We start from the raw sequence: 21173 nt of genomic DNA, 5'->3' as shown, positions 1-21173 counted from the left end.
CAGACCTCCTGTGCTTTTCCTGGGGCAGAAAAAGCAATTCAAAATCCTTGAAAAGCAATTGTCTGCAATGTCAATGAGGGGGTCCACATCGGGAAGGGGGCCTCAGCTTACTGGGCATTGGCTATATTCCGGACTCTGCGGTAAGAACTTTCCAGCACTCTCTCCTTTCCCCTTCACAATTGCCCTAAAAAATCAGTTGGAATCATGATTTCCTTTTACAGATGAAGAAACTGAGGCTTACAGGGGTTAAGTAATGTGCTCACAGAGCTAATGAGAAGTGAACTTGGACCTAAATCCAGTTCTGTCTGACTGTGTGCCAGGACTCCTGTAAAATCCTACCTGCCTATGGGACAGCCCCTCACTGCCCTCCGAGGAGCCTCCCTGAAAGACTTCTTGACATCCAGACCTGTCCCTCTTGGAGGTCATATATTCACGGAATTAGTACTTCCACTAGTTCCAGTTTTGATACTGCTTGCAATTGCTCCATGTGTTAATTTACATAAGAAGATTAAAAAGCCTGCAGACAAGTTTTGTTTGGTCTGTACCCATGTGTGGAAAGTGAAGAAATTTCGAAGTTTTGGCTTTTCAGTCTCAAAGTTTTGGCTTTTCTTGAAAAGTTCTTGAAGAGATCTGTATTGGACCTATAATCCTTTATAGCAATGGTTGGCCTGTCCCTTAACAATGAGGCATAGCCTCTCTAGTTTTTCACAGCCCCAGCAATCTCTGGCCTCAGCTCATTTATATTCTCTGATGAGCCACTAAGCCTTTTAGTTATGACTCCTGAGCAAGCTCCTTGGGGCAGGATCATGATTTATATTTATTTTGAGTCCCCACAGTGCCCAGTGTCCCAGGTAGCATATTAATAAGGATGCTAATTGAGAGAAGAAAATCTATCCAGTAGCCTGATACCTGGTGGGCCCCCTCCCCTGTGGGGCAAGGACTATCTTCCCCTTTAACCGCAGGTTCTATGTAATTCAGCAACAGCTGCTTAACCCTTGGCTCTTGGTCTGGGAGAACAGAAATGCCCCACTGCCATAGCAAAATTCACTTTCTCTTTCTTTTCTTGTAAACTTGAAGAATTCCTAAGACATTTAAAATCCTAAAGACACAGAGGAGTTGTTACGTGGAGTAAGGAAGCAAAACATTCTTAAAGCTGCCAGCAAACATGGTCATTCTCAAGAAATGCCTTATTTAGAGAGCATTGCATAACATTTCTGAAATAAAAGTCTGAGGAGAAGTTTGTCTCTGAAAGAAAATTACAGGAGAACCTCCGTGAGTCTTCTCTTACCCAGACATTACGAGGCGAAGATAATTCGCAAGATGAAATGTTTGGTTAAAATTCTATCAAAATGAGAATGTTAATTACAGAAGGTCAAAATATCAGTGAGTAAATTCCTAGAGAAGTCTTCAATGCAACCAAAAAGATTTCTCCTCCCAATACAGAAAAGCTTTATATGCACAAATACATTAAAAACATACAAAAAAGATGTTATCCTACCTGAAATAAAAAAAAAAACAACAACAACCATGAAGTGGGGGCTCCCCTCAGATCAGCCCTTCCAAGGGAGAACGTGAGGGGAGGAAGCTCATGTTCGTTGGTGCCCACCTTATGCCAGGCCTGTGCTGCTCTTCTGCCTACGACTTCCCACTTAATGTGCACAACAGCCAGATGACAGCATAGCTACTACTACGATCTTTGTTTTACAGATGAGAAAACTTAGGGACAGGAGAGGCCCTCCTATGTCTCCACTTTCCTGGAGTGCTCTGTCCTTCCCCCTGCTTATCTAGTCCAGCACCTCTCAGGCAGCTATAAACAGTGTGACTTCTTTTTCTGAAAGTGTTCTCCATAATCCAAAGGGAGCCTGTCCCACTTGGCATCACTCATACACAATGGGGGTTCAATACATAGTTATCCATAGTGATGAGGCAGTACCTCAATCTGTTGACCTCTCAGCCAGGTCTGCTCAGATCCAAAAATGGGTTGGCATTTCACTAGACTGAGCAAGTGAGACATGCAAGTCACTCTATTACTAATGAGGGTTGTAATCCATCTGTAATGATGAAGAACTGAAGTCAGGACAGTCTCCCCCACCCCCTAACCTGGGCAACGGCTGAGCTCTTGAGACCATCCTCCCTGGGCTCACTTAGCAACTGCACACAGAGGGGAGGTGACCTATACCACCAACTCTGACTACTGAAGGAGCAGCCAAATCAGCCCATCTGTACTGATAACAAATACTTCGTGGTTATTGGGAAACTACTGTAGTAGTGGATTGAAATTGCCCAATGTGGAATGGCTTCTGTGTGAAACTTGGGCGGTTCATTCCCACTGACTTCATAGCCAGCTTCTTTCATTTGCAGGGCTCTCCACCTGCAGAAGCCACCACAGGCGGTGCCAAAAGTGCCAAAACATCTCAATCTGCTTAGCCCAGTGGTGGATTTTCAGGGAAATCCTGACTGTCTGACTCTGACTAATAGTACTACTAAAAAAAAAAAAGACTTCCCGCACGTGAATGCGTTGGCTACATTCTTAGGCAATTCAAAAGCATTGTTGCTAGTTCCACCTGACAGATTTCATCATCAGATCAACCTCATTTGGGGAGGGAGCTTCTTAAGACTCTTTCTTTCTTTCTTCCTTCCTTCCTTCCTCCCTCCCTCTCCCCTCTTTCTTTCTTCCTTCCTTCCTTCCTTTCTCTTTCTTTCTCTCTTCTCTCTTTCTCTCTTTCTCTCTTTCTTTTCTTTTCTTTCTTTTTTTTTCCTCATTTGAAATCAGCGCCAAGCTCTGCAGTTCCTTTTCACTCCTACTTGTAATGAGCTGGGCATGAGTAGAAAGCATGTGTTCCTATAATACCCTCCTACCCTCTGAAGACATTATTCATTTTAACCCTATGTACTATAAATAAACAAATAGTTCTATTTTCTGTCCCCCAATGAGACCTTGAGGCAGAGGTGAGAATAATGAGCTATTCTACTTGAGAATAAACCCAGTGCCACAAGCACCATCCCTCAAGTGTAGTGTTGCTAGCCTACTTTTTTTTCAATGAAATGTCACATTATCAATTCTCATTTATTTTCACAGCTTGGGCACAGTTGTATTAATTCGATGTCAACGTGCACTCATGTTGCATTAAGTGCGGTCAATGCTGCGGGCTTCTGCTTCAGGGAAGGAAACTCCTGATGCCAGAGTGTGATCCACTTAGCAAAGGAGGGAAGGATTTCCTCCCAGTGCTGCAGACTCCACAGGCATGCAGTCTGCCTGTGTTTTTAATAACATATGGCAGAGTAGGAAGCTGCCATGCTCTAATAGCACCTGTCCCTTCACCTTACTCTTTCTGGTTTTCTTTTCCCATGGGTCATTTGTAGTCCACTTCACTCACAAAAGGCAAAGGATGACACCTGGTGGGACTACAGCACTGAAGTCCCTGCCGATGGTGGCCTAGAGTCTGATTTGCTGGCTCTTGGAGGATGAAGCCCAGGGATCGACTTCTGGAGCCCCAATTTGATCATTAACCACAGAAACCCCAACAATAGGGCCCTTATTGGTAATTTCCAAAAGACTTCTCAACTGGGAGCAGCATTATCTTTGAATACACTTAGCCCTCTATGAGGGGCATTTGGGGTTGTCACTATGACTTCTGACATTTAGGAGGTAAGGCAGGAATACTAAACTATCTGCACTGTGCAGATTGGTCACACTTAACCAAGAATTGTCCCAAAATGCTGACAGCTCCATTCAGAAAAAATATCAATCCAATATACTTGCCTAATGAGTTGGGAAAGTGAGGCCTGAGAAGTTTAGCGACTTGCTCAAGGTCACAAAGCTACTTCCCTTCCTTTCTCACAAGTGAGGAAACTATAACAGGAAGTTTACCCAAAATATAGGAGAAGAATATCAAGGGATCATCCTAACATTTTAATCTGATTCCTACTGTGTCCTAGTCTGAGGCCTCAAAAGCATGTAAAGTAGCCCAGAGAGGAGCAATGAAAACATCACGAACCACCAGAAAGTCTTCTCCATTGCATGTTTTCATTCTTCTGGTCTTCACTAAACTTTGTGGCTGAAGGTTTATTCTCCTTGGCTCAAATAGTGACGTTTCCATGCTTCTGCACAGCCTAATAAAAGACCAAGGGCCCCAAAGCCTCAGTTTCTCCATTCACATATCAGCCTCACGATCATCCTGGCCTCACTGCTATCTGGAGTTAGGATCTTAACTGTTTCCCCACTGTTGTCAAGCGATGTCTCATGGGAATGGATTGGGGAAGGGTCTTTCATCCTCATTTATTTACCTGATGCCACTGTACACTGTTTTCTCAAAATGGTCCACCACAGAATTGACTTCTCAGAACTGGCTAAGCCTGAGAGCTGATGGTTTGTGAGATCAGAGGTGCTAGTGAAAGAAACACACAGGAACTCTTTCTGTGCCACAGAAAGGTGTTTTCTGGGAGCATGGGTTGTTTGCACACAGATATCCAGAGATTTTATGCAAGCCGTCAGCAAACCTTCCACTGCTTCCTGAGAGCAGAGAATCTGCTGCCAGCAAAGGTCTCTAAGGCTTGCTCTAGACTCTGAAGTCAGTGAAAGTTCTTACTTGGAAAAGGTAAATGGCTGGGCTTCTGCTCCCAGGTCTGGCACTGACATCTGCTTGGGGATCTGGGCCTTGGCCCTACTCCATGCCCAATAGAGAAGAGCAGTGGTTGAATCTCTGTGTAGTTTCCCTGCTGCTCTCATGCAGGGTACTGCAGTAAAGCACTCCATCAATGAGCAGCAGGAGTGCTCAGCACTCTTTAAAAAGTAAAGTTGTGTGATTTTTTTCATCAGTTTAATCTCGGTAATGATGAGAAACTTCCCTCGGGCTCCAGCCCTGCCCTGCCCTACCCTACTCTCCCTGCTGATGTCGGCAGCCAGGGCCCCCTTCTTGTCCAAGGCACAGATTTCTCCCTGAAAGAGAATGAGAGTGTGAAGCCTCATTCCTTGCTCCCACTGGCCCTTGGGGCAGGAGAGTTGTGGGGTGGGCAATAGGAGAAGGCAAGAACCTCATTCCTTGGTACAGGTTAAAAGTAGGGAAAGAGTCACCAATACCAGGATGACTGCCCTGAGTGGGCCCAGTTCATTTCTCTGGTGGGCCTGGGCTGCTGTCGGAAATGCAGTGGTGCCAGCAGCTGGTTCTAAAATCCTCTGAGGTGCTCCTATACTTCTGTCAAATTAATATTCTCATGCCCCTGTGATCTTGGCTTTCCATTTTTGGTGCTTCCTTTTTCCCTTCACCTGCATAGAGATGTTGGGGAAAGAGTGGGGTAGGAGTTTGGTAACATGTGGCATTAACCCTATCCCCCTTCAACAAGAGGAATGTTCGCTTTTTGTGTGAGTCAATTCCAGCTAGGCCAGTCTCAGCCCCCAGACCCGCCCGTCTCCTCTGACCCTCTGGAAACACTGCCCATCATGAATTGACATTTGGGTCGCTCAGGTTGACATATGACTTATTCAACAAAAGAGACCCATCAGGTTTGATACAGCCTTTCTTCTGTGACTCTGCAGAGGGAGAAAGTTTCAGACATTCAGGAGGAAACCGTAAACACAGGATAAGAAGGGCTGGCAGGGGCCAATGCCTGCTGCCCTTCTGCACTGCCTCGAGAAGGGGAAAGATTCCCCTCCAGCAGACTTAACTGACAGCTTCAAGAGTTTGAGGACCCTGGAGAGAAGTTACTGATGGGGCCTCCACTGTCATTTCTGCATTTGCAGAGTGCAGCTGGCTATGCATGGACTGGGGAGGAGGGGACTGGCATTGGCAGTGGGTGTGCCCAGAGGATGGAGCCAGGACAATTAATCAAGTGCCTTTTCTACAGGATTTCCATTGGCCTTGGATGACAGATGGGGCAGAGGCACCCAGGAGAGCACTATTTTGGTTTCCAGCTGGGAACGTGCACTAAGTTTTCCTTAATACCCACAGCACCCAAAAGGCTTTGCTGTAATACACTTTAATGCATGAAACACTCATAAATTATCCTTCGAACTGTTACAACTTCCAACCTGGAACAACTTGGAAAAACCAGCCTAGCAAGCAGGCTCTTTTTTAATCTCTCAAATCACAAGACAAGAAACACCTTCCTTAAGAATCTCGGAGTGTTTTTTTTTTTTTTTTTTTTTTTTAGAAGGAGGTTTGTAATTAGAGGGAGCTAAGCTGCTTGTTTCTGCTGGCTCAAAGTTGCAGCTCCCTGACCCCTGAGTCCTCTTTCCCTCCCCTAGATCCTCCTCGCCTGAACTCAAGGCGCTCCCCGCCCCAACCTTCCACGCCCGCTTCTCCCACACCTGGCAGCAGACAGCTGGAGATGAAGCGTGTGACCCAAGTGGCAGGGCTGAACCTTGGCGACCTCGACCTGAGGTTGTCCAACGCGGCTCCGTGGAGGGCCCCGGTACGCCGGACGGACCCCGGCGTTGGCTCGCAGACTTCCTGCGTTAACCCCCGGGGCCCTCAGTCACGACTCCCTGCCCTTCGGAGACGCGCTGAGGGAACTGCCCCAGGTCTAGCGCGCCCCGTTCCGCTCGTTCCCCTACCTGGGGGCCGCGCAGCACTTTCCCGACTCGGCGCTCACCTCAGCCCGCGCGCTCTGCACTCCCCCCGCGGTGCTGGCGGCCACTCCACCCGCCCCGGCGCGCCAGCTGCCGGCGCATCCCTCTCCGCGCCCATTCGCTCTCCCTCACTTGCGCATTATCCACTTCTAGCCCTCGAGCTAGACCCTGGCATGGCCTTGGGCTTCTGCAGGCGCCAGGGCTGCTCCCTGGACTGCAGGCCATCCCGGGACTAGGAACTTCACGACCAGAACGAACGCTGTTCCCTCGGTCCGACTCGTCCTCCCGCGAGGGTCCCGCGCCCCCACACCCACTCGGGACATTTCTCAGGGCTGCTCTTCGGCCTGCGGGAGCCTCGGGGGTAACCAGAGAGCTCGCCAGACCGGTATCCTTGCAAACTCTCCGGCGAAGCCCAGCCACCCCTGCCCGCGCCCGCGCTGCGCCCCTCTCGGGATCGGCTCGGGGCAGCCTGACTCACCGCTGCGCTCCCCTCCGGCTCCCAGCGCTCTCTGCTGTGCCGGAGCGCCGAGCTGCTCTCACACAGGCTTCTTGAATTCTTAGCCCCTCCTCCCGTACTCCTGAGTCACACGCTCCAAATCCTGGCCCCCATCCCTCCCCTCCCCACCACCAGCCCCGCACCTGCTGTGGCTGGGCAGTGGTGCTCGGCTGGAGGGGGTCCTGGGGACTAGAGACGGATCGCTCCTGGAGGGCTGGCCAGACCCAGCCAGAGAAGGACTTTAAACCTTCAGAGGTCAAAGGGAAACCCACTGGGGTCTGAGGGGCCGCGCGCGCAAAGCCGGGAGGGGGATTTTCTGGGGCACCGGCAGGGGTCGTTGGGCGGACTGGCTGGGGCTGGGAGGAGTTGCTCGCAGCTTCCCTCACCTCTCCGCCCTGCCCCCGCGCGTTGCCCTTTGCCAGTGCCTCCCTGGTCTGCCCGGCGTCGCCCTAGGTGCCCCAGGCATCGGCTGCTCCCTGCGCCGTCTAAGGGAGGTTTTCTTCGGGGCGCCTTTCCTTACTCCAGGATAGGTGAGCACCCAGGGGGAGCTCCGCGAAGGGCAGGTGCCCAAGCTCCTCTGACAGGGGAAGGCGGCTGCAGAACCAGCTAGAAGGCCCCCAGGCCCGGCGAGTCCAGCATGGGGACAAGGGGTAGAGGACTTCAGGAGTCAGGATCTAGACCTGGGACCTTAACTTAAGGCCCTGGGTTCCAGGAACTTCCCGGAGTCCTTGGCCCCTCTGAAACTGTAGGCTGATTTGCGCGACTGTGTGCAATGCTAGTATTCTTTTCTGAGCTGAAGGTCCGCAACTTTCATCAGTTTTGCAAGAGGCCTGTGACCCCAGACTGACATAGCCAGCAAACCTTCTGCCTAGGCCCCCATGCCCCCCTCTCCACACTCCAGGCCCCACACAAATTCTTCCTGACCCTTCAAAATTTCTTGAGTTCCCTGGATTCAGCCTGACAGGGGAGCTGGCCTGACTTTCCCCCGCCCCTCTGCCAGGGCTGTTCCCACCCCGGCATAAAATGAGCAAGGGAGAAATACCCCTGAAGTCAAATTTGTCACCAAATGTGCATCATTAATTGTAGCATTCCAGGGGATTCATAGCTCTTTGGAAATTTACAGCCCCACTCCCTCCTGTGTTGAGCTTGTCTGTGCCTTCACTTCTTCCTTTAGCAAAGGTGGGTTGGACCCCTACCCTGTATGGATGCCACAGAGGAGAAGTGAGAGTGGGGATAGTAACAGGGAGGGAAGGTGGGACACAGAAGCTCCCTATTGCTGGTAACACCAGCCAGTGCAACTCAGCAGAAGGGCACTCTCCAGGGAACTGGGATTTAGTGAAGCAGATGATTCCTGTCCTAAGTCCGGGAGTGGTCCTTTACCCCAATGGATGGCACTTGAGCAAGATGAAGCCCTGACTAGGCATTTCCAACTCCCTTGACTCAGATTAGTCTTGAGGTCTTCTTTCTATTTTCACGTTTGCTCCCATAAGAAAGTTCATTCCATTTACACATGCTCTGAGAAGGATGAAGTAGGCAAAAAGCCCTGGAATTGGAAGTCAGCCTTAGCTTTGGTGTGACCTTATTGTTTCCCAGCCTTAGGCTTGTCCACTTCTGACTTGTTCAGATACAGGCTGGTGTATGAACACACTTTGGAAGTGAGGGCAAGAGGCCAGGGAACACCGTGAATGGCCCTTTCTACAAAAGTAGTATCATAGTCGGGGTGATCCATTAGGAAATTTATCATCGTCAATTAAACAAAAGAATTTCCAGATAACAGGATGCGTTCATCCATCAATCATGTCATGTATAAACTTGTTTGGAAAGCACTAGCCCCAAGCCTTACATAATAGCTGCCTGAGAATTTGGGTATGAAATTAAACTTTTAGAATAACAGAGAATTTGGTTGTTGAATGCAGAGCTTTTGTATGTGTTCTTGTGGCATCATTCAGAAGGACAAAAGGATTTGGGGCACTTGTGGTTCTTTTCCATGTGGTATGTAAGGGGGAAATTTTAAGTGATGTAAGCAGAGTATAAGTTTGCTTATATGCTCCATCCTCACCCCCTAAATTGTTGGTCATATTCTTATTGCACATGTTGGTTTAATAAGAGCTCCTTTCTGCCCCTAACTACCTCTGTTTCTGTCCCTGGACTTCAAGGATCTTGAGTAAATAAGAACATGTGAAAAACAAACACAAAAAAACTCCAAAGATTATTGATTGAGAGCCTACCATATGCCAGGCACTGTGTGTTGGCAGTGGTACCGGCTCTCAGAGAGCTTATGTTCTAGTGGGGGCTTGATTATCTGTCCCTGGCCATGTTTATCACCGTTTCCCTAGGTCCTAGCATAGGACCTGGCCTATAGTAGGTGCTCAGTTAATACTTGTTGAATCCAACAACGGTCAGAGTCATTTGTGACAGTGAAACCACTGGATTGGTTTCCAGCAGGTTCCAGATCAGCCTGCCTTTGGCACAGAGACCACAGCCAGGTGCCTTTTCCCCTGCCTCTTCCACTTTCAAGAAGGTTCAAACAGAAATGTTCTTCTCTTGGGTCATTGAGAGAAGGACTTCTAGGCCTGGACCAGCTACATTCACAGGAATGAAAAACAGCTGAGAGGGCAGCGGCCAGAGGAATGGTGCAGACAAGCAGAGGGTAAGAATGTTTTTCTGTACTAGATTTTCTCGAAAGAGCCTTTTATCCAGGGTATCAAAATAACCAGCAGCTGATGCATTTGCTGACTTGGAGGAGAGATTGTGGCGTGTACAGTAATTGTTGTTATTTCTGAAGATCTAGAAGCCTGCAGCCATTGAGTGCCTCATCAACAGCAACAGTCAGCTAGCACAAACCCCTGGCCTCTCCCTTGCTTCATTCCAGGAGGCCAGGACAAAGTGCATGTGCTATTTAAAACACCAGCAGGCTCAGCAGAGATCTGCCAGCAAGGATGGAATCACTGGATCTGCTAGTTCTTCATGTGAAACACAGAAATATTGTCCCAATTGCTGGAGGAAGTGATAGCTTCCGTTTAAAGATTCTTTTTCCTCTTCCTTCTAATCAGAGTGAAGAAGAACTTCAGAAGAGGAAATGTTTCATAATGCTTAGTGAGATGACATGGCCACAGAATCACAGAAATGATCAAGCCAGCCACCTTATTTATGGATGAAGAAACAAGGGCTCAGGAAGGACAAAGCTCAGCCAAATACACATGGCCAGTGTCCGGCTTTTTGACTTCTAAGCAAGCCTTCTTTTTACTACACTCCCTGAAAGAGGCTGGGAGAAAAACTGACCAATTCAGGCTACAGGAAAAAGCTGGTAAAGGAACTAAAGTAGGCCAGGGTGCAGAGAGGGCCAGGGGTGCCCCCTTCTCCTCTGGGCCATCCCTGCCTACTCCTGTGGCCTGCTCCTGGCTTTTGCTGTTTCTCCCTGAGATCTCCAGTTCTCCCATCTCTACTAGTTCCCTCGCTTTTGCTTGTGAACATTCACTTACCTTTTCTGTCTTAAAGAAACTGCTAGCCCAAACTCTGGATTTCTTAACTTCCATTCACTACCAAATTCCTCAGCAAAGTAATCTATACCCATCATTTCCTTGGCACCCCCCGCCAAACTTTCTGCAACCGAGTTCCCATCTTCCTCCCCTTCCTTTCCTTTCTCCCTACTGAACTGATAATTTTTTTTTAAAGGTCATTAGTTGCAAGAACACCACCAACACCAGCACAATCTCAGCAGCATTTATCTAGTGCTTGCCTTATTTCAAGTACTGGGCAAGGCATTTTTCCTAGCCTTATTAATTGGTCCTATTGATTTGTAGATAAGATGAAACTCTGAGAGGTCAGTCACTTCCCAGGTCTCATAGCTAGCCAAACGGCTGAGTAGAGAATTGAACCCAATCCCTTGCTGTTAAATGCCATACCTCCTCCTCCTTTCAGCCAAGCTCAGCTGACTTTGCCAGTCCTAGTCCACTCTATTCATGACCTCCTTTGTCTACAACTTTCCTTTCAGAACTCCTGTGACCGTACTATCCTGGCTTACTAGCCACCTCTCTGATTTCATCTGCCCTCTGCACTCATGGGCCTCCCACAGCTCAGTCCTGGGGCTTTACATTCTCCTCCACTCTTGTTCTTCCAGGTGTTTTTTCTACTAATTTTATAATTCCAAGCATGGTTTCAACTCTGGCCTCTCCTTTAATCACCAACACTTTGAGTGTTATGTGCAAAGCACTACCTAGGTTCTTGTTTCAGCAAATCTGCACAGGCCCTGGCAAGGACTGTGTTTCTGTCTGTCCTCTGACTCTCAGCTCCTCCATCCAAAGCCCTTGCTCTTAACTCAGCCAGGCAGCTGCCCCACAGATCCCATTCTTGAAAGGTCAGGAAATCCACGTGGGCCCAGGACAGTTCAACTCTTTTCCTGCAGCCCAGGAAAGTCACCAGTTTGGAACTGGCAAGATTTAGCCCATCTGTCCTCTTAGGTGGTGTGTCCTTAGGAGAAAGATTGACCCTCCTTGAGCCGTAATAATAATAATTACTTTTCATTATATGGAGTGAATATGTTAAACAATTTTCAAGCACCTGCTACGTGCCAGCCCCATTCTAGGTGCTGGGGATTCAGCAAATGAACAAAACAGCCTATAAACACATAGAATTTTTTATTTTTAAAATTTTTTAATAATTTCAACTTTTATTTTAGATTCAGGGGGCACACATGCAGATTTGTTACAGGGGTATATTGCCTGATGCTGAGATTTGGGATATGATTGATCTCATCACCTAGGTAGTGAGCATAGTCCCAACAGTTAGTTTTTCAACCCTTGCCCCACTTCCTTCCTCCCCACTTTAGTAGTCCCCAGTAGACACATGGAATTTAAATTATATTAATTTGCTTCACCTATTTAATAAATGTGCATTATTTAATGTATATTATATGCCAGGCCCGTAAAAGTCGGTTGTGATTTTGGTGAGCTTGCAGGACAGGTGAGTGAGACAGATGCAGAGACAGGCAGTGCCAATCAAGTCAATGATCTCCTTAGGTGCAAGGAGAGTCAGGTGAGCCCTCTGGGGACTGGATCCTCTCCTCTGCTGTCCCGATTCAAACAGCTGTGAGCCTCCACCTTTTCAGACTGGTCTGACTCCAGTCTCCACAAGAACTGGTCTCCACAAAAACCCCTGGTGACCCTGTGGCTTTCACTGGTGCTTTCTTCAGAGTCCCCTGAGGCTCTCTCACTCCTCTCCCACTGAGGCAAACCCTCAGTGTCCCTCACGAGCCTACAGCCAAGGCAAGTGTGCCTCCATCCGGGTCCTCACTATACAACCCTCCCTGGCCCTGGAGTTGGTACATTCCTATTGGGGCCACCCAAGAGATACCTCTGGGGCAGGATTCCCCAGTGATCAAGTTTGCCTGCATAGCATCACAGCTGCTCCTTCCTGTCACGTGGTATCATGTTGACAATTAAGGTTTTGTGGTGCTCAGGCAGGTAAGAACCCCACACTTTCATTTGTGATGCTCCTATGCAGGAGTCTGGGATAGATGGGTTCTGCCACATCCTGGGTAGATCTCTGTCCCCTCAGTGGTGACACTAAGCTCACTGCATTTATTAAAATCCTATCCTGGGGTAGAATCTGAGTTAAGTATAAGGAAACAAAGATCAAGAAGAAATGATTACTGCTATATAGGAACCTCCTATCCAATGGGGCACCAGACACATAAACTGATAAGAAATCTGTAAGGGAGGAGCTAGAAGCTGGGGAGATGGGAAATTCAGCCAAGTTAGAGCTTTGCCTTTGTTGTCATCCCATTGCATTTTGCATAAATTCCATATTCTTTGAAGAGACTTATGAGGCTCTGTGTCATCTGGCTCCTCCAGCCCCTTCATCCTCCTTTCTTGCTACTTTCTTTTCTTTGCTCTAGCCTCTGCCGTGGTGAATTTACTTCAGTTCATTTCACAAGCAGCGCCAGCCCCACAGGTCCTATATGGTGTTTCCAGTACTTCAAAAACTTTTAGCCTTCCTCCCACTCCTTCACCTGTCCATTTCCTCTTCCTTTGAAACTCAGCTCTGAGAATCTTCAATGACATTTCTAGTCAGGTGCTTTCCCTGATCCCCCAAGTCAAGACTGAGTGCCCTTTCTAGATGCTTCTGCAGCCCTCCATATTGCACAAAACACATGCTCAGTAAATCATTTAAAATGAGATATTGCCTGAGATAAGCTTTCAAGCATGCGTAGGAGCCAGAAGAAGAATGCCGGGAAGGACATCATTTGAGACAGAGGGAACACTTTGAATCAAGGTGTGCAAGTGTGAGACAGTATGTTGCGTGCGGGAAACCGCAGCTGATTCAGAACTGGTGGGACATGACGTGGTAGGAGATACTGCTGGATCAGTCACTGGGAAGGTCGAGGAAGGCATGGATAATGAAGGGTGAAACCAAATGCAGAGAGACCACCTGGGGCCGGTAGTTATAGTCAGGGTGAACAGTGATTGCAGCAGCCTGATCCATGCACTGGGAGCTAAGCATGCAGAGGAGACATTCAAACAAAACTTAGAGTGTAAATTCATCAGGAAGTGGGGAATGGCTGGATGCAGGGATAGGGTGAGAAAAGGGTCTCCTGGGTGCCCTTTGGATTCCTGATTTGCCTGAGCAGGTAAATGATGGTGCTGGCTATGGAGATGGAGCAACCAGAGGTGGGGCCTATGTAGTGGCCTGGGAAGCAGGGGTCTTCAATTTAGGATTTTGCTAGGCCCATGGAATACTCAAGGACATATGTGCAACATATGGAGTTTGGAGATCAGGAATGATGTCGAGGCTAGCTGTCTCTGCACACTGCACACAGGCTGAAGGCAACCAGTAGCATCATCTCAGAGTCTCCACTGAGAACTTACCTCCCCATCAAGCCACACTCTCACTGCCCACCATGTTGGCACCATACCAACTATGGGGCATCTCCCAGAGGCTAGAACCCAGGGAAACAGATCACTCTCTCCAGTGTTACCTGGTTCCCTCCTTCCTGTTTATTTCTATAATACTCACTCTCCACCTTGAGGTGCAGGCCAAAGTGTGAGAGCAATTGGGTACCCTGGCGGATGACCACCTTGCCTTTCCCATTTCCTTCTTCCTCTTGTCCTCTCTGGGCTGAACAAGAGTGTTTTTTTCTTCTCTTCTCAACCAGAACTCCTCTTACATCACATCCTGAGCTCTGTCTACCATAATAGCTTATAGTAAAACTCTATGATCCGGCTATCCAAGGCTGGCTCTTTATAATCTGTGAGAGCTTAAGAAATTCAGAATCCCTCCCCCTTTTTTTCTTTCACAAGAATGACTGACTTTCAAAACCACTGTCTCGCTATGAAATGTCTTGCTAAAGATGTATATGGACATTTTCCCTTTGCATTCCAGCTGCAACAGTCCCAAGGGTACCCTGTGAAAATCATATGCCCCTGGCGGAATCGGGGGGAATCACACAACTGGGAAATATGAAAGAGAATACCTATGCATTCCTTATCACATTTGTACAATAAATAACAATCTGCTATCCCCACTAAACTATAAAATTTTCAGGAACCTTAAACTCCTAGTACCCATCATAATACCTGAAATATAATAGGTTTTCAACAAATGCATTTCATATGGATGAATAAATTAAGCTCAGAGGGTTTGAATAATCATCTTGAACAAAACTAGCAATAGCTAACCTAGTCTGTATCTATATCACAGATTGGATATTTGTCCCCTCAAAATCTCATGTTGAAATTTGATCCCCAGTGTTGGAGATGTGGCTTGGTGGGAGGTGTTTGAGTCAAGGGGACAGATTCTTCATGGCTGGCCCTGTGCTGTCCTCATGGTAATGAGTGAAGCCTCACTATTAGTTTTCATGAGCTCTGATTGTTTGAAAGCGTCTGGTACCACCCTCCCCTCTCTCTTGCATCTTTCCTATCCCCATGTGATGCCAGCCCCACTTCACCTTCCACCATGAGTGGAAGCTTCCTGAGGTCCTCACCAGAAGCAAATCCTAGTGCCGTGCCCCCAGTGCAGCTTTCAAAATCCTAAGCTGAATAAATGTCTTTTATTTATAAATTGCCCAGCCTTGGATATTCCTTTATAGCAATACAAATGGTCTAAGACAGTCTGCAAAGCTCATGCCCTCAGTACTATACCTTACAGACTAATAATTGGGAAAATTCTTAAAGAACCAAATCAATTTTTGTCAGCATGGTAGGAGCTAAGAAGACTCTTTGTCACTCAGATGCGCTGGCTGATTTAACTCCACCATGACCTTTAGCTGTGCCCCTTCAGCCATGCTCAGTCCAAAGCTGTACTACTGTTATGTAAGCAGCAGTTTTGGACAAGTAGGGGGTTCCTGGGTCCCCTTCAGGTACTGGAGATGTGCCTCCATTGTGTGGAATTACAGGCTGAGCTGCTACATAGCCAATGGGAAACATGCATCACCCCTTATTTGACAAGAGGCTTGCTTCGAGCAGGACTTCAACTTCTGCCAAATTCTGAGTCTGGCAAAAATTGCCTAGCTCTAGGGGACCTTAGGTCATCTTCAGGTCTCAATCCTACCCTCAGTAAACGGCCTAGAATACTCGCTTGCCTTGAGATGAAACCACTGGAGTCCACTGGTTCTTACAGGAGTATTTGCATTTCAGTGGGCAGCAGAGCTAACTCAAAAGATGGAGGAGATAGTTTGTAAATTGAGTGAAGAAGATATTTGGGAGAATACAAGGTCAATGGGCAGGCCCTGAAATCATTTTGCTTAGGTTTTAAGATTGCTCACAGACAGACTGTATTGACTTCCATGAATAATGCTCTATCTCATTTCTGGGCCTTTGCAACATGCTCCTTCCTCTTCCTGGGACGTTTTCTCTGCTCTATGTTTCCTTCACTAAGCCAACTCTACCTCATTTCTAAGACCTCAGTGCAAATGTGACTTTCTTACTCCCAAATCTGGGTTAGGTGTCCTCCTCTGTGACCCCATCATCCCCTCTGACTGGTTCTCCACAACACTCTGCAGTCTACACACTGTATAATAAAGGCCTATCTGCTTGTTTGTCCCCATTCTCCTCCCCACCTCCTTTACGAGCTACTCTCTGGGGTGGCAGGGGCCGTGGCATCCCCAGCACCTAATACCATGACTGCATGCAGTAGGTATTCCATTCTTAATTGCTGCCTAACAATATGTTTACACGTACACTCTTAGATTCTTTATTTGCCTTTCTGTGGATAATCATACTTTCTTTGGACACACCTTCCCCCAAGAGAAGCAAAACAAAACAAAACAAAAAAAGCCTAGGCTTTAAAACCACAAGATTTGAGTTCCTAATTCCAGCCCCTTTGCTCATTGAGTCCAATGCTTGTAAATGAAAATGACACCTGCGTGTAAGGCACATGAGAGGGTCTGTGTAGGGGGTACACAGCACAGACTTGGGTGTCTCTCCTTTTCCACCACAGCTCCAGCACAGATGCTCCACCCATACAGCCCCCCAGCACACACACACAGGCACACGTGCCTTTTCATGGGCTAGCCTGATGGGATTATAGTGGTATTTGGGCAGACTAAGGGACGCTTGAGTGACTATCACAAGGTTAAAGAAAGAGAGGCTGCCAGATGCTTGGGAAAAGCAGAAGGTGAGGATTCAGACCAGAACTCCTTCTTCAGGCTCCCAGCTCCTCGGGGCTGTGGGAAGTCCTCAGGCTGTCTTTTCTTCCTCATTTTTTTGAGCCTGCAGAGTGCAGAGCTCTTTTTTTTCCCAGTTTGGAGTTTCATTTATCTGCATTCTAATTTTAAAATTTCCCCATGTGCAGAGATGACTTTGATCTTTAGCAGGAGTTTATTTCTTCCTATTACCATCACATTATACAATCTCTGACAGATTAATCACAGCTATTGTTGTACTGTTTATTCTACACACTGTATAATTTTACTTTCAAAATGTTATTTTAATTAAGAAGGAAGTGCATTGGGGGAAGGCATTTTCCTGACAGACAGGCTTCTCTGAGCAAGCGTATGCCCTGTACTGCCTACAATGGCAACATCTCCAGCAATGAACTCAAGTCCCAGGGAGCAAGTGAGACCTGGGGTTTTCTGCTGTCACAGGACGACTGTGAATAACTTGAATTATATGTATATATATATTGACTATGAAGCTGAATTATATATTTTGCCAAAAATTTTTCTTTATTGTCTTTTTAAAAAATAGCATGTCCTTGTACCATGTAGCCTAAAGAATGTAGCTGGAATTTGATAGAAGGCTTTAAAGGGACAGAGTTGGGCCTGTGGCCTTTGAGGTTTCTTTATCTTACATGTGAGTCCAGCCTGCCTCAGCTACTTCCTACCTTTATGATCTTGGGCAAGTTACTTAGCCTCTCTGAGCACCGGATTCCTCAGAGGTGGAAGAACTCTGCTAAGGATGCGGATGGAGAGGTTTAACCGTGACAGTGCAGGTAAGGGACTTTGGAATGTTTCTTGGTATATGGTGAGTGCTCAGTCAGGGGGTCCTTTGATTCCACAGACACATTTCCTTCTGCTCAGACCAAGCTAGGGGCAATGAGGGGGAGAAGCAGACTTTGCCAACTTGACAGTTTTGCAGAGGGCCCACCCTGGTTTGGAAAGGGTAACCACTTAGAAGCCGCAGAATCTAGAAACACATTTCAACCTCACCATTTACCCTCAAGTTCTGGACCCAGAGCCAGAAACCAAGCTGGTTGGAGCAACAAGTTCATTTTTTAAAAAAGAGAAACATTTTGTGGTGAGGGAAAAAATGCTTGCACAAGAGGACTGAGGAGAAAAGCTCTTATGTGTGATGTAGTTCCACTGGACAGAGATGAAATAAATGGCTGCTTTGCCACCAACGCCACAGGGTGGGACAAAGGCTTGATTTAAACTGTGCATCTGATGTGTACTTTGGTGCAGATAAATCCCAATTCAGTTGTATGGTATCGATGCTAATATCACACTGTCAGACCTGATTGACCTGATTAAAGTGACAAGGAGGCCTCCGCAGTCTCCCTTGGAAATAAGTAAGTCTATGTTATGGCAGAGGAACAACTGGAGGTGGAGAACTCCTGTCCCGGAAACGGAACCTAGAAACTATAGGCCCCTGACAAAAAGCTGCAGAAATGGAAGAAGAAAAATAATAAAATCTAAAGCATCTATAGGATAAAACCATCATTCCCACTTGGAATCCTGTATTAGTTCAAGGGATAACCACAATTCCTTTGTTACGTTGGAATTTTGTCATTTCAAATACTGAGCCCTTTGGCATAGAGTATTCAGCCTTTCTTTTTTGTCTCTGATCAGCAGAGCTGAATTGAGTATAGTACTTGGAAGAATTTGTCTTCAAATATAGTCATTAAATTGAACTGAGTAAAATTATTCCAAGAAATGGGCTATTGTTTGGGATCATTCGTTGTAGAGAAATATTTGTTGGATGGGACTTAAACCACATTCTTTAATAACAGCTGGGATCTGTTAAGGTGGAATAAAGGTATATGTGGAGGTAAAACTAAAGAAAGCACATATGGCATTGTCATTAATGGAATTTAGAATGCAGTTAATATATGAAACAGGTCGCGTGTCCAGGAACAGCACACAATGTCACACTGTTCCAACTGCAGCTTTAGTGATCTTTCCACCACACTCCTTGCACATATGGAGGGAAAGACAAAATTGGTTTGCATTGGAAGAAAGGGAGGTTTACCCTGTACATCAAGTGCAGTATTTGCAGATCTCTCAATAGAGAAATGAGGCACAGAGCATGCCTTTTTTATGGGGACATTTCTTTTCCAATGAAAACAAATTCATTGGAAACACCCTGTCTTAGTTAACATTTTTATAGGCTCTGATATACTTTTTGGCACTTTTATGTAATGCAGATATTCGTTTAAACTTCAGAAATAAAAGTTAACACAATTTCAGTTTATTCTACACATTTTTCCAGTACTAGGGCCTGGTAAACATTATAAGCTTTCCCTCCAGCTGCTGATGGCTCTGAGGATTGCTATTTGGCCTCTAACACTGTGACTCTCTTTTGTAGCATTTTCCTCTTCAGGTTATTCTTTGCCTTCTTCTTAGAAGAAGAGATTCAGGTCTAAACTCCTTGTTGCCTCTCACCACTCTGTCACCCCTGGGAGATCTCCAATCACTAACTATAAAAAGGTGGTTTGGCTTCCCTAGACCTCAGAGCAGGTCTACAACAATAGTCACTAAAAATGGGCATTGTCCAAGGTTTGCAAAAAGCCAGAGAAGGGTTCCAATGTTAATGGTTTCAAATAGCTGTTTTAAAAGGTAAAACTAATAATAAAAATATAATAAAAATTATAGTCAGGCATCTTGCAAATTTAAAGTATGACATAGAAGTGCATAATACAAATGATTCTAGTTAGTGTGCTAGGATATATTGTGCTAGGATATGAAGAGACGTGTTGGCACTGTCTGTTTTTAGCTGTGCCCGACCCATGCGGAGCAGCTCAAAGAATGCTTTGCAAGAAGAATGGCACAAAGCTGGCAGGGCAAGAAGACACCAAACAAGACAAAGTGAAGAAGGGACCTGAATGTGTTCCATGCTTTGTAGGTGTCAAACACACACACACACACACACACACACACACACACACACACACACACACACACAGAGCAGGATGTATTATTTTAGTCTCTTTTAATAGATTTTCTTCGCAGGTTTGGTATTTGGATCAGGACCAGTGAAGTCAAGGCTAATGTGATGGAAGTAATTGCAACCTTAAGGGAAGATATTTGCTAAGGCCTGCTCAGAATGGGTCTATACAAAACAGTGAAGGAGGTAACACCCCTTTTAAAGGTCTCTCCTCTCCTCCCTGCATCCCCTCCAAGGCCTATGCACACCTAGGAGCATCCCCTGTCCAGGCTGGACATGAGGTGGGGAGGTAAAGCACTGCCCTAGCAGTCAGGATTCTTTGGATATCAACTTGACCCATTTTCACATCAACTCGACTCATTTTCTACTTGAACCTGGGCAAGATCATTTATCTCCCTGGACCCCAATTTCTTCAGATAAAATGAGTGGCTTGGACTATATGATTTCAAGGGTTTCTTTGAATTGAAAGTTGCTAAAATAAATTGATCCACAATAAGGCAACCTCTATTGTAAGTCTGTTCATTTTGACATAAACTGCCTGTGAAGGGCAATGCTTATTTGAGAGGAATAACTCCTTTGCTTGCCAAATAAGGAACAGGGTTTGGGGTTTGTTTTTTAAGGTGTGTGTGCGTGTGTGTGTGTTTGTGTGTGTGTGTGTGTGTGTAGCAGGTGGTTTGGAGGCTCCAGAGCATTTTTATCCTTCTCGTTGTCCACACTGAAAATCTTGAGGTTATCTTTGACTTTTCTTTTCCACCTAATATCTGATTCATTTGCAAATCCTAGTGGCTCCACTAGAATATCTAGAACATGATTGCCTCTCATTGTCTCCCATGTTACTATGATCCAGTAGACCATCATCTTCATCTCTCACCTGGATTATAGCAATACTCTCTTAACTGCTCTCTCTGCATCCAACTTTGTCTCCTTTCAGACTATTCTGAACACCCATTCCAGCAAAGATTGACCCTGCTAAAACTTCTCTTCCCAAAACCTTCCCTTGGTCTCTGCATCAGTCAGTTTGAGCTAGATTATGCTCAGGTGACAAGCAACATCAACATCTCAGTGACTTAACGAAGTCTATTTCTCATTCAAACCACATGTCCCATGAAGTAGAGCAGAAGGGCTCTGTTCATCACAGTCCCTCAAGAACTGAGCCTGAAGGATACTCCTGAAGTCACTGAAAGCAGCAACACTGACAGCGCATTTCACACAATGGTTCTTAAAGCTTCTGCCTGAAGTGACCACATCTCCTCCACTCTCATTTTGTTGGCTGAGCCAGTCATATGGCCATATATAGCTTCAAAGGGACAAAAACGGGCAATCTTATCATATGGCCAGAGGAAAGAATGGAAACGTTTGGCCAAAAGCATAATAGCAACCACAGTTTCCCATCTTATTCAAAGGATAGCCCACGTCATCCTCCTCAGGGTCGTCCAGGGTCCTGCATGGTGTGCCCCAGCCCCCCAGCCCCATTACCTGTCTGATCCTACCTCATTCTACCTTCCCTCTG

The 21173-nt window shown here is 46.4% G+C and overlaps 1 protein-coding gene across 3 annotated transcripts in view; it reads right to left on the bottom strand.

The window, feature by feature from the left end:
• The window catches only part of NGF (nerve growth factor), a 52206-nt gene extending 45074 nt beyond the window's left edge, over positions 1-7132 (bottom strand). For 2 of the 3 annotated variants that reach the window (XM_054492447.2, XM_054492429.2), the window contains exon 1: positions 7047-7132. The gene's annotated coding sequence lies outside the window, so the exon portion shown is untranslated. Of the gene's footprint in view, positions 1-3998; positions 4200-7046 lie in introns of those variants that run through there. The other variant, XM_063651611.1, reaches the window with a different exon arrangement.
• Between the last annotated feature and the right edge of the window lie 14041 nt (positions 7133-21173).

The sequence above is a fragment of the Pongo pygmaeus genome, chromosome 1 (assembly GCF_028885625.2).
Source record: "Pongo pygmaeus isolate AG05252 chromosome 1, NHGRI_mPonPyg2-v2.0_pri, whole genome shotgun sequence".
NCBI classification, from domain to species: domain Eukaryota; kingdom Metazoa; phylum Chordata; class Mammalia; order Primates; family Hominidae; genus Pongo; species Pongo pygmaeus.
The sequence above is the reverse complement of the archived record's forward strand: the minus strand, read 5'-3'. Positions and strand labels throughout refer to the sequence as shown.